Raw genomic sequence first — 13,396 nt, 5'->3', positions numbered from 1 at the left:
TAACACCTTGTGAGTGGTTTCAATCAAAAGACAGTGGTTCCTGTTGTGGCTCAGCCGGTTAAAGACCCAAGATTGTCTCTGTGAGGATGTTGGTTCAATCCCTGGCCTCACTCACTGGGTTAAGGATCCAGCATTGCTTCCGTCTGCAGTGTAGATCACAGATGTGGCTAGGATATGGTGTTGCCATCACTGTAGCATAGGCTGCAGCTGCAGCTTCAATTAGCTTGGGAAATTCCGAATGCTACAGGAGCAGCCAAAAAAAGAAGGCAAGGGGGGAGGTGAGAAGGCTCTGCCCCAGGTCTGAGAGAACCTTACTTTTATAAACAAAAGAAAAGGAGGAGGGGAAGAAGACCACCTTCTTCCTCATTCTTGTGTTGGCATCAAGGCTTACATCAGTAGTTCCTCCTTTGACCCTGTATGGTTTATCCAAGACCGTCATGGTGCTACTTAAATCATATGTATATTGGAGTTCCCATCGTAGCTCAGTGGTTAACGAATCCGACTAGGAACCATGAGGTTGTGGGTTCGATCCCTGGCCTTGCTCAGTGGGTTAAAGATCCGGCGTTGCTGTGAGCCGTGGTGTAGGTTGCAGACACGGTTCGGATCCTGTGTTGCTGAGGCTCTGGTGTAGGCTGGTGGCTGCAGCTCTGATTCAACCCCTAGCCTGGGAACCTCCATATGCTGTGGGAGTGGCCCAAGAAATGGCAAAAAGGCAAAAAGGCGCAAAAAAAAAAAAAAAAAAAAAAAGTGTATTAGCAAAGGGTGGTAACATATACTAAAATATGGTAATTCATTTCAGATTTCAGTATAATGTCCTCTTTTACCTAGTTTTTTTCTCTTTCACCTATATTTGTGTCTTGACTACATGCAGAAATTCTACTCTTCAAGAACTTTTAACTCCCTGACTTCATGTAACAAGATTCGAAGTCCATATCTTTGGTTTTGTGTTTTATCAGGGCTTGTAGCTTGAGTGTGTCTGGGCACATTGATGGACCTAGTCTTCCTTCAAGGTACTGTAGATTGTTGCTAGGTTACTGAGTTCCTTGCTTGAGTGGTCATTAGCTTAAAAGTCTCCCAAACTCCCTTAAAATCCCCTTTTTGTCTTCAATCCCCTAGTGGGACTTCTAAACTGACTGTTAGAATTATCCTACTCTATCCCTACCTATCAAAGCCTTTGTTCAAATGTCACTGTTCCTCTCAATGAGGCCTTCTGTCCTCATTTTTAGATTAGATACTGTAATTACAAGCTCCTGTGCTTTCTTTTCTTTCCCTAGTCTCCTTCCCCGGGTATCTTTTCCCATAGCACTTAGTGCTTTTTTTTTTTTTTTTCTTTTTCTGGCCTCACTGTTGACATATGAAAGTTCCTGGGCCCAAGATTGATCTGAGCCACAGCTGTGACCTATGATGCAGCTGCAGCAACACTGGATCCTTAGCCCCCTGATCCACAGCAGGAACTCCTACTGTTTTTAATGCAGTATGTAATTCTTAGATGATTTTTATTTTTTCCATCATATTTGATTTACAGTATGCTGTCAATTTCTACTGTACAGCAAAATGATCCAGATATATCTTTTCTCACATTATATATTCTTTTTCTCACATTATCCTCCATCATGTTCCATCACAAGTGTCTAGATACAGTCCCTGTGCTAACTCACTCATTGCTTATCCACTCCAAAGGCAAGAGTTGGCATCTATTAACCCCAAATTCCCAGTCCATCCCTCCCCTTTCTCCTTGGCAACCACGAGTCTGTTCTCCAAGTCCGTGAGTTTCTTTTCTGTGGAAAAGTTCCTTTGTGCCATAATGTACTATGTAATTTGATCATTTCCTTGATTGTCTCCCCTAACCTCCCTTAGAACATAAACTCCATAGGACAGACAGAATTGTATATAGTGTGAGGAACAGATCTAATTTTATCTTTTTCTGAATGGCTATTCAGTTATCTCAACATCATTTACTAAAAAGTCAATTTTTGCCCCCATTATTTTGAAATATCACCTTTATTATACATTCTAGAGTCCCACACAGAGTTGGGTCAATTTCTGGATTTTTTTATTACATTCCACTGGTCTGACTGTTGATCTACCACTACCACACTAAATTATACAAGCTTATGAGTATATTTTAGTGTCTGATAAGCCAGTTCCCCCTCATAAGTATTCTTTTTCAGGGTTTTCCTAGATATTAGTACATTTTTAAAATATGAATTTTAACATCATCTTATCTCCAAAAGAGGGAAAACTTTTATTTTTATTGGGATTGTATTAACATCTGTTAATTAAAGAAAAATAACATCTTAACAATGTTAAAAAGTCCTAAGGAAAAAGAATGTCTTTCCAGTAGTCAAAGTTTGCTTTTAATCTTGAAGCATTTATAGTGTTTTGAATATAGATTTTTGAGTGTTTCTTGAGGTTTTTCCTAAACGTTTTATCATTTTAGTATGTTTATTTCCATTTCTATTTATCTAACTTGTTATCTTTTGTGTATATGAAGACTTGTGAGGTTTGCATGTTACTTTCATATCCTACTACCTTTACAAAAATTTTCCTTGTTGCCAAGGGGAAGGGGGAGGGATGGACTGGGAGTTTGGGGTTAGTAGATGCAAACTATTTTATTTAGAATGACTAAGCAATGGGGTCCTGCTGTATAGCTCAGGGAAATATATCCAATCTCCTGGAACAGAACATAATGAGGCATGATATGAGAAAAAGAGTGTGTGTGTGTGTGTGTGTGTGTGTGTGTGTGTGTATGACAGGGTCTCCTTGCTGTACAGCAGAAATTGGCATAACACTGTAAATCAACTATAGTCTAATAAACTTAATTTTTTTTATTGTTTGAGTTTATTCACTGAGTCTCTAGAGTTCTCTAGATTTATTCTTATGTCATCTGTAAATAATTTTACTTCTTTCTACTTCTAATTCATCTGTCTCTGATTATTTTCCCTTATCTAAATTTCATTGGTTAGGGGTTCCAGCTGTGGCACAACAGGATCAGTGGCGTCTTGGGAGCACTAAGACGCAAGTTAGATCCCTGGCCTGGCACAGAGGGTTAAGGATCCAGCATTGGTGTGGCTTAGGTTGCAACTGTGGCTCGGATCTAATCCCTTGTCCAGGAACTCCATATGCCACGGGGCAGCAAAAAAGAAAAAAAAATTAATTAAAAAATAAATTTCATTTTCTAAAACTTTGAATACAATGTTAAATAGTGAAGGTGGTGGGCAGTTTTGCTTTATTCTTTACCCTAGTTGTAGCAATGCCTCAGGCCTTTCCCCATTATTAAGATGGTATACTTATGGCTCAATTTTTTTTTTTCTCTTTAGGGCCATACCTGTGGCATGTGGAAGTTCCCAGGCTAGGGGTCCAGTCAGAGCTGTGGCCAGGGATCGGACCCAGTTTCTAGTGGGATTTGTTTCCACTATGCCACAACTCGAACTCCAAAAGTAATGTTTCTTAAGGCTGCTGCCACTCCTCATCCTATTCGCTTTCAAAACCCAGCCAGTACTGTAAACTACTAAGTTCCTGGCCTGTGTTCTGTGTTTTGATGCTTAACATTAGAGTCTTTCTAGGGGTTACTTTTTCTGTGCTTCATCTAAGTCTTCTGCTCCCCAGCCGTCTTCAGCATAGTGTCCTAAGCTTTCTCTCCCACAGCTCACACTTCACTCACAGGCTTGCAGGAATGGCATGAGCTCTGTCAGAATTTGTTATCTATTCTCTACTAAAAGAAGTTCATTGTATTCTCTCTCTTCTGGTAATGCGAACGGTATGAATTATGTGTGATTTTATTTTCACTTCTTGTTTATTTTATGGTTCCTGAAATAGATACATGGTGAGACTTAGATTTGGGGGGGGGGTCACCATTATCCTGATATGCCAGATTTCTCCCCAAAATACTTCCTTATTTTTTTAAAACATCACTGGGGTGAATATATGCTTTTAGTCTTAAAAAAACAAAATGAAAAAACTACAGAGTTCCTATTGTGGCTCAGTGGGTTAAGAACCCAACATGGTATCCATAAGGATGCAGGTTCTCTCTGGGAACTTCGATGTGCCACAGTGCAGCCCTAAAAAGAAAAAGAAAAAAAAAAAGGGAAAAAAACCCCTATTGTTATTAATCTTTTCTGTTAATCTTAAATTTCTTAAATTTCTAAATTTCATTAATTTATGTTCTTTTTTCCTCCTACTTTTTTTTTTGTGTGTGTGTGTCTTTTTAGGGCTGTACCCATGGTACATGGAGTTTCCAAGCTAGGGGTCCAGTTGGAGCTGTACCTGCCAGCCTATGCCACAGCAACACCAGATCTGAGCCACATCTTCGACCTACACCACAGCTCATGGCAACGCCAGATCCATAACCTACTGAGCGAGGCCAGGGATCAAACCCGCAACCTCGTGGTTCCTAGTCAGATTCGTTTCTGCTGTGCCAAGACAGGAACTCCTACTTTTTTTTTTTTTTTTTTAATAAAAAGTCAATTTATCAATAGAGTGTGAGAGAGAAAGAAAGAGTGGCCTGGAAGATACACATTCCACAGACAGAATGTGGTCCTTCTCAAAAGGCAAGAGAGCAGCCCTGGGAAATCAACTCGACAGAGAGAGTGTGGGCCAGCTCAGAGGGCAAGAAGCTTTCTACTTTCTTTTATTTTTTTCTAACCTTGTATATTAGACCATCAGTTATTCATTTTCAGCCCCTCTTCTAAGATGCTTATTTAAGATAATAAATTTCCTTTTATATATCATTTAGCTGAACCCCATAAGGTGTGATCAATATTTTCATCCTCATATGGTTCTTTCTAAGTATTTTTAAATTTCCACTATGAGTTTCTCCTTGACTCGTGAGTTGCTTAATAGGTGTTTTTAGACTTTCAAGAAAATTTGGTCTTTAAAATTTATCTGAGATATTCTCACTGGATATCCCTATAATCTGAATCATACCTGTGATTTTAAATGTGTTACCTAACTCAAGGTCCATCTTTTTTAAATGTTTTATCCATGCTTGATAAAAATGGGTGTGCTCAAATTTCAAGGTGCTGAATTCTAGATATGTCCAATATATATCAATCTTTTTAGTTGTCATTCAAATCTTTTATGTCTTTTCTGATAATCTTTTGTCTTCTTGGTTTATGAGTAATTGAAGAATGACTGGATATATGTAAAAATAATCTAGTCTGATAGCCGACAGAAATTTTTCCTTGTAATTATGTTAACTTTATTTCTGTGCTTTTGAAGCTAATTAGGTGCATACAAATTTAGAACGTATATATATCTCTGTCAGTTGAAACTTTAATCATTATGTAGTAACCCTAATGATGCTTTTTGCATTAAAATTATATTTCATATGATATTACTACGACTTCCCTATGTTTGTTGTTCAATAGTTATCTAGGACATCCTTCCCCACCTGTTTATTTTCAAACTTTACACATTCTTTTATATTAATGCATATCCTTTGGTATATAATCTGGTCTTGGTTTATGATACAATATAATGACCTTATCTTTCAGGTTAGGGATCCAGCACTGCCAGTGCTTTGGCTCAGGTCGTTGCGGTGGCATGGGTTCAATCCCTGGGCCAGAAACTCAAATGTCACAAGTGCAGCCAAAAAATAAGGACCTTATCTTTTGGGGGGCCACATTATCTCGATAAGCCAAATTTACAGTGTTGTGATAAGTCAACATCACAACTATACAAGATCAGCATCACTGCTATACAACGAAGTGGTTCAGATATGCATATACACACCTTCATTCTTTTTCAGATTCTTTTCCCTGGAGTTCCCATCATGGCACAGTGGACACAAATCTGACTAGGAACCAGATTCTCTTCCCATGTAGGTTATCCCAGAATATTGGATAGAGTTCCCTGTGCTGTAAAAATAAACTTTATCTTTTGTTTAGGGCTGCACCCGCAGCCTGTGGAGGTTCCCAGACTAGGGGTCTAATCGGAGCTGTAGCCTATGGCCTATGCCACAGCCACAGCAATGCCAGATCCAAGCTGCGAGGTCTGCAGCCTACACCACAGCTCATGGCAACACCTGATCCTTAACCCACTGAGTAAGGCCAGGGATCGAACCCACAACCTCATGGTTGCTAGTCAAATTCATTTCTGCTGCACCACAATGGGAACTCCAAAATAAACTTTATTTTTTAACTGGTAAGTTTGGTCCATTAAAAGTTACTGTGACTAACTCTACTTCTGGACTTCTTCCCACCAACTAGAGTATTTTTTTTCTTTTTTGTGCTTTGTGTTGAATGGAGTTTTTATTTTTATTTTTTTATTTTTTTGGTTTAATTTCACATTTTACCCTCCTCTACTGTTTTGAATGTATAGCTTCCAATCTCTAACTCTTAGACTTTACCATTCACACTTAGTCTAAAATAAGTCAATAATTTTTATGTCCCATGGCATATGGAAGTTACCAGGCCAGGGATTATATTATCCTTGGCACGGCTACAATGCTGAATCCTTTAACCCACTATACTCAGTGGATCAAACTCAAACCTTTGAGCCACTGCAGTGGGATTCTTAATGGACTTGCCACAGCAGAAACTCCTAAATCAATAATTTAATTTTGAACACGTTTCCTTTGAACACTTTGAAACACTTTGACTCCCTCCTGATGTATGTGCTGTTATTATCCGTTAGTTCTGATTTTAATCCCTGAAGTAAGACGCTATTATTATTGCAATTATTACAGACAGTTGACAATTTGCTATGTATTTGCCAATTTCTGTGCTCAGAAATTATTCCTTTTTGGATCTTAGGGAATATTCTTTCTGGCTACTTTGTTTTTGACCTTCTATATTTTCATTATGATGTTTCTAGGTGTGGATTCTTTTTATTTGTCCCTTTTGTTTCTTCATATATTTGTAGATTGAGTTGGTTCATAGAAACAAATTTTATGGAAAATTCTTGGCTATTCTCTCTTCATTCCATCTAGGACTCCAATTAAATTATAGGAGATCTTATTCTGTCCCCAGTATCTGTTAGCTTCTATCAGTCATCAATTGCTACATAGCAAACCACTCTAAAACTTAGGGGCTGAAAGCAAACACCATTTTATTTGTTTGGGTCATTGCTTTGGACTGATTCAGGTGGCAGCAATCATCTGGCATGTCTATGGGGACTGGGTGATCTATCTAGTATGTCTTTGATGACATTTTAGGGGGCATGCAAACCGTTGGCCACAGCACCTCAGGTCTCTGCTGATGGAGCTCTCCAGGAAGCTAGCTTCAGCTCATTCACATTAAGGTTTCAGGGTTCCAACTGAGGCCAAAGAACTCTGCAGCACAAATACTTTCCAAATCGCTGCTTGTGTTCCACAAAGCTATTCAAATAGCCGAGCCCAGCTTTAAAGAGTGAAGCAAATTCCAATAAATTGGTAGGAGGGGCAGCATAGTCACAATGCAGAGGTTGGTTGGTACAGGGACGGGATTATTGTGGCCATCTTTGCAAATAAGCTGTTACAAATATCTTATATCTCTGTTGACATATGTATCTGTATTTGGTTAAGTCCCTATGTGAAATGCAACCAAATGCAATTCTGAATGATACAGAAATGCCTGACTGAAAATCATATTTTACCTAGTTCACTTTAGTTAGCATGGACTATTAATGCAACAAATAAATCCAAGCATATATAATGATTAAAAATTCTATTCCTTCTATAACAGTCATGGGCAAGTGAATAGGTCCTAGGGGCAGTTTTCATCCCTGCAGTCAGCCAGGGACCCCCAAGCTGATGGAAACAGCCACCTTCAACATGTAACTTCTAAGTTGGCCCTAAACGTGGTCTCCAGCGCAGCCACCTAGAAGGGGAACAGAGTACAGAAGTTTTTACCACTAGGCTTGGGAGGGGCAAACATCAATTCTACTCAAATTTTCTTAGCAAGACCTCAGTCACCTGGTCACACCCATTTTACTGGCTAGAACTCAGTTACCTGGTCACACAGCAAGGAAGGCAGGTAAATGCCGAGCTGAAGGCCCCAGAAGAGAAGAATGGGTGTTTAGGTGCATACTTAGCAATCACTGCTTCTTACCTACAGGAATTTCAAAAAGAATCTTAGAAATCAAGTATAAAATCACGCAAGGAGACCTCATAAAAATGGTTTAAAATGTGACATGAAAAGCTAGGACAATGGTAAATTTGGCTCTGCCACTTCCTGTGAGACCTCAGTCAAACAACTTGAGTTTTCTAAGCCTCCATTTCTTCACTAACATAATGGCCATAATAATAGTATTTCCCTCATAGAATTTTTGATTTCTTAAAAGTGAAATAATGCATAAAAACTTTTAGTAGGCACTCAATAGCATATAGTAAGTATTTAGTAGATACAAGCTATCACCTTTGATAGTATACCATTATACCCATTATATTATTATTTCCTGAATAGAAAATATAAATGCCTTCCAATATCAGACATTTAACAAAAAAATAAAAATTTTATTTTAAAAATTAGTGTTTTGTCGAAAATAGATTTTCATTTTAATTTTTACTGCAGTTGATTTACAATGTCCTGTTGATTTCTGTTGTACAGCCAAGTGACCTCATTATGCATAAATATGCACTCTTTTTCTCACATTATCCTCCATCATGTTCCATCACAAGTGACTAGATATAGTTCCGGGGTGTTGTATGGCAGGATCTCATTGCTTATCTACTCTAAATGCAATAGTTTGCATCTACTAACCTCAAAATTCCAGTCCATCCCACTCCCTCCCAACCCCCCTTGGCAACCACATGTCTGTTCTCCATGTCCATAAGTGTGTTTCTTTCCTGTAGATAGGTTCATTTATGCCGTATATTAGATTCTAGTTATAAGGGATATCATATGGTATTTGTCTTTCTCTTTGACTTGCTTCACTCAGGATGAGAGTCTCTAGTTCCACCCATGTTGCTGCAAATGGCATTATTTTGTTCTTTTTTATGGCTGAGTAGTATTCCATTGTGTATATATACCACATCTTCTGAATCCATTCATCTGTCAATGAGCACTTAGGTTTTTTCTATGTCTTGGCTATTATAAATAGTGCTGCAATGAACATAGGGGTGCATGGCTCTTCTTCAATGCAAGTTTTGTCGGGGTATATGCCCAAGAGTGGTATTGCTGGGTAATACGATAGTTCTATATTTAGTTTTCTGAGGTACCTCCATAACGAAGTAATTGTACCAATTTACATTCCCACCAACATTGTAGGAGGGTTCCCTTTTCTCCATACTCTCTCCAGCATTTGTCATTTTGTCCACTTACTAATGATGGCCATTCTGACCAGTGTGCAGTGGTAGGTACCTCATTGTAGTTTTGATTTGCATTTCTCTAATATGTAGTGACATTGAGCATTTTTTCATGTGTCTGTCGGCCATCTATAAGTTTCTTTAGAGAAATGTATATTCAGGTCTTCTGCTCATTTTTCAGTTGTTGGGTTTTTTTGCTCTTGAGTTGTATGAGTTGTTTGTCTTTGTATGTGTTGTTTATCTATCTTGGAGATTAAGCCCTCATTGGTTGGATGATTTGCAACTGTCTTCTCCCAATCCATAGGTTGACTTTTTGTTTTTGTATGGTTTCCTTTACTATGCAAAAGCTTGTAAGTTTGATTAGGTCCCATTGGTTTATTTTTGTTTTATTTCTATTGCCTTGGGAGACTAACCTAGGAAAACATTTCTATGGTTGATTTCAGAGAATGTGTTGCCTATGTTCTCTTCTAGGAGTTTGATGGTGTCTTGTCTTATGTTTAAGTCTTTAAGCCATTTTTAATATGTTTTTTGTGCATGGTGGGATGGTGTGTTCTAGTTCCATTGATTTACATCCAGCTATCCAGTTTTCCCAGCATCACCTGCTGAAGAGACTGTCTTTTTCCCATTTTATATTCTTGCCTTCTGTGTCGAGGATAAATTGACCATAGCTTTCTGGGCTTATTTCTGGGTTCTCTACTCTGTTCCATTGGTCTGTGTGTCTGTTTTTGTACCAGTACCACACCATCTTGATTACTGCAGCTTTGTAATATTCTCTGAAGTCTGGGAGAGTTATGCCTTCTGCTTGGTTTTTTTCCCTCAGGATTGCTTTGTCAATTCTGGGTCTTTTGTGGTTCCATATAAATTTCGGATTCTTTGTTCTAGTTCCTTTAAAAATATCAAAGTATGGGTAAATTGATAGGGATCACATTAAATCTGTAGATTGCTTTGGGTAGTATGGCCATTTTAACAATATTAATTCTTCCAATCCAGGAGAATGGTATATTTTTCTGTTTTTTTGAATCCTCTTTAATTTCCTTGATCAATGTTTTATAATTCTCAGCATATAACTCTTTCACCTCTTTGGTCAGGTTTATTGCTAGGTATTTAATTTTTGGGGGGTACAAATTCAAAAGCTATTGTTTTTTGTTTTTGTTTGCTTTTTAGGGCTACACCCATGGCATAGATGCTAGGGGGCAAATTGGAGCTGTAGCTGCTGGTCTGCACCACAGCCACAGCAATGCAGAATCTGAGCCATGTCTGCAAATTACACCACAGCTTACAGCAAAGCCAGATCCTTAACCCACTGAGCAAGGCCAGGGATCAAACCCACAACCTCATGGTTCCTAATTGGATTCGTTTCCTCTGCACCATGATGGGAACTCTTATTCGTTTTCTAATATTTCATTTTTAGTATACAGAAATGCAACTGATTTCTGAATGTTAACTCTTTTATCATGCTACTTTGCTGAATTCATTGATCAGTTTGAGTAGTCATTTTTTGTGGAGTCCTTAGGGTTTTCTACATATAGTAGCATGTCATCTGCATAGAGTGACAATTTTACCTCTTCCCTTCAAATTTGGATACCTTTTATTTCTTTTGTTTGTCTGATTGCTGTGGCTAGGACCTCCAATATTATGTTGAATAAAAGTGGTAAGAGTGGGCATCCTTATCTTGTTCCAGATTTTATCAGGAAGGCTTTCAGCTTTTCTCCGTTAAGTATTCTATTGGCTGTGGTGGCTTTTGTCATAATAAAAGCCATTGTCATAAATGCCTTTTATTATGTTGAGATATGTTCCCTCTATACCCACTTTGGTAGGAGTTATGAATGGATGTTGGACTTTGTCAAATGCTTTTTCTGTATCTTTTGAGAGGATCATGTCATTTTTTACTTTGCTTTCGTTAACGTGGTTTATGACGTTGACTGATTTGCATATGTTGAACCATCATTGTGAACTTGTGAAAAATCCCACTTGTCATGATGTATGATCTTTTTTATGTGGTGTTGGATTTTGGGGGGAATTTTAGCAGCTATATTCATCAAAGGTATTGGCATATATATATATAGTAGTATCTTTGTCTGGTTTTGGTATTAGGGGGATGGTGGCTTCTTTGGGATTATTCCTTCTTCAACCTTTTGGAAAAGTTTAAGAAGGATTGGTATAAGTCCTTCTTTATACGTTTGGTAGAATTCACTTGTGAAGCCATGTGGTCCTTGACTTTTGTTTGTAGGGAGTGTTTTTATTACATATTCAATTTCATTTCTAGTGATCAATCTGATCAGTTGATTTATTTCCTCTTGATTCAGTTTTGGTGGGCTGTACGTCTCTAGAAAATTGTCCATTTCTACTAGGTTGTCAAATTTGTTGGCATATAACTGTTCATAGTATCCTTTTATGGGTTTTTGTATTTCTGCAATCTCCATGGAGATTTGTCCTTTTTCATTTCTTATTTTGTTAATTTGAGTTCTTTCTCTTTTTCTTGGTGAGTTTGGCCAGAGGTTTGTCAATTTTGTTTACCCTTTCAAAGAATCAGCTCTTTGTTTTATTGATTTTTTTTTCTTTTTTTTTTTTTTTTTTGAATATCTATTTTATTGATTTCCTCTCTGATCTCCATGATTTCCTTTTCTCTGCTGACTTTAGGTTTTATTCGTTTTTGTTTTTTTTCTAATTCTTTTAGGCGATGGGTTAAGTTGTTGATTTGAGTTTTTTTTTTTTTTTTTTTTTTAGGGCCACACCCACAGCATATGGAATTTCCCAGACTAGGGGTCAAATTGGAGCTGCAGCTGCTGGCCTACACCATAGGCACAGCAATGCAGGATCCAAGCCACGTCTGCAACCTATACCACAGCACACAGCAACACAGGATCCCCAACCCACTCACAGTTAGGCCAGAGATCAAACCTGCATCCTCATGGATACTAGTTGGATTTGTTTCCACTGTGCCATATTGGGAATTCCCCTTTCTCCTCTTTTTTGAGGAAGGCCCATGTCACTATGAACTTCTCCCTAGAGTTTGAAATGTTGTGTTTTCATTATCATTTGTCTTGAGGTATTTTTTTTAATTTCCCTTTTGATTTCCTCTTGACCCATTGGTTTTTTAGTAACATGTTGTTTAGTTTCCATGTCATTTCTTTTCCTGTGGTTGATTTCTAGTTTCTTGGCATTATGGTCAGAGAAGATGCTTGAAATAATTTCTGTACTCTTAAATTTGTTGAGGTTAGTTTTGTGCCGCAGAGCATGGTCGATCCTTAAGACTTTTCCATGTGCACTTGAAAAGAACACATATTCTGATTTTTTTTTTAATGTAATGTCCTGGGAAAATATCAATTTTAAGTCTAACCTTTCTATTGTGTCATTTAGGATCTCTGTTGCTGTGTTGATTTTCTTTCTAGAGGATTTGTCCATTGATGTGAGTGGGCTGTTAAAGTCTCCTAATATTGCCATCATTTTCTCCTTTTTATGTCTGTTATTATTGTATTATCTGGGAGCTCCTATATTAGGGGCATATGTATTGACAAGTATAATATCCTTTTCTTGAGTGGATCCTTTCATCATTAAATACTGTCCTTCTTTGTCTTTCATTATGGTCTTTGTTTTAAAGTCTATTTTGTCCGACATGAGTATTGCAACTCCCACTTTCCTGTCTTCTCCATTCACGTGAAGTATCTTTTGCCATCCCCTTACTTTCAATTTATATGTGAGTCTCTTATAGGCAGCATATTGTGGACTCTTGCTTTTTTTATCCAGTCTGACACTCTGTGTTTTGATTGGAGCATTCAAGCCATTGACATTTAAGGTTATTATTGATAAATATGTATTTATTGCCATTTTAAACCTTGTTTTCCATTTGAGTCTATGTTTCTCCTTTGTTCTTTTCTTTTTTTGGTTGGATGATTTCCTTTTATTTTATCTTCTATCCTCTTCTTTTTAGTTTTTGTGAACCTATTGTTTGGTTTTGATTTGCTGTTGCCCTGTTTTTCAATTATGTTAACCCCTTCCTATATCTGCTTGTTTAGCCTGATAGTCATATTGGCTCAAAGACATTCTTAAAAAAAAAAAAAAAATTGTCTAGAATCTCTTAATTTTCTTCCACAATTTTTATGATTTTGATGTCCTTTTTTGACATCTTCATGTTTAGCCTGTTCCTCTTCCTTCTGTTTATTGCTGCTT

This window comes from Sus scrofa, chromosome 5 (assembly GCF_054392235.1).
Source record: "Sus scrofa isolate SSC_HxYL_T2T_F1_AM1 chromosome 5, Sscrofa_HxYL_maternal_Yorkshire_Landrace_v2.0, whole genome shotgun sequence".
In the NCBI taxonomy this organism is placed as follows: domain Eukaryota; kingdom Metazoa; phylum Chordata; class Mammalia; order Artiodactyla; family Suidae; genus Sus; species Sus scrofa.
Note: the sequence above shows the minus strand (reverse complement) of the source record.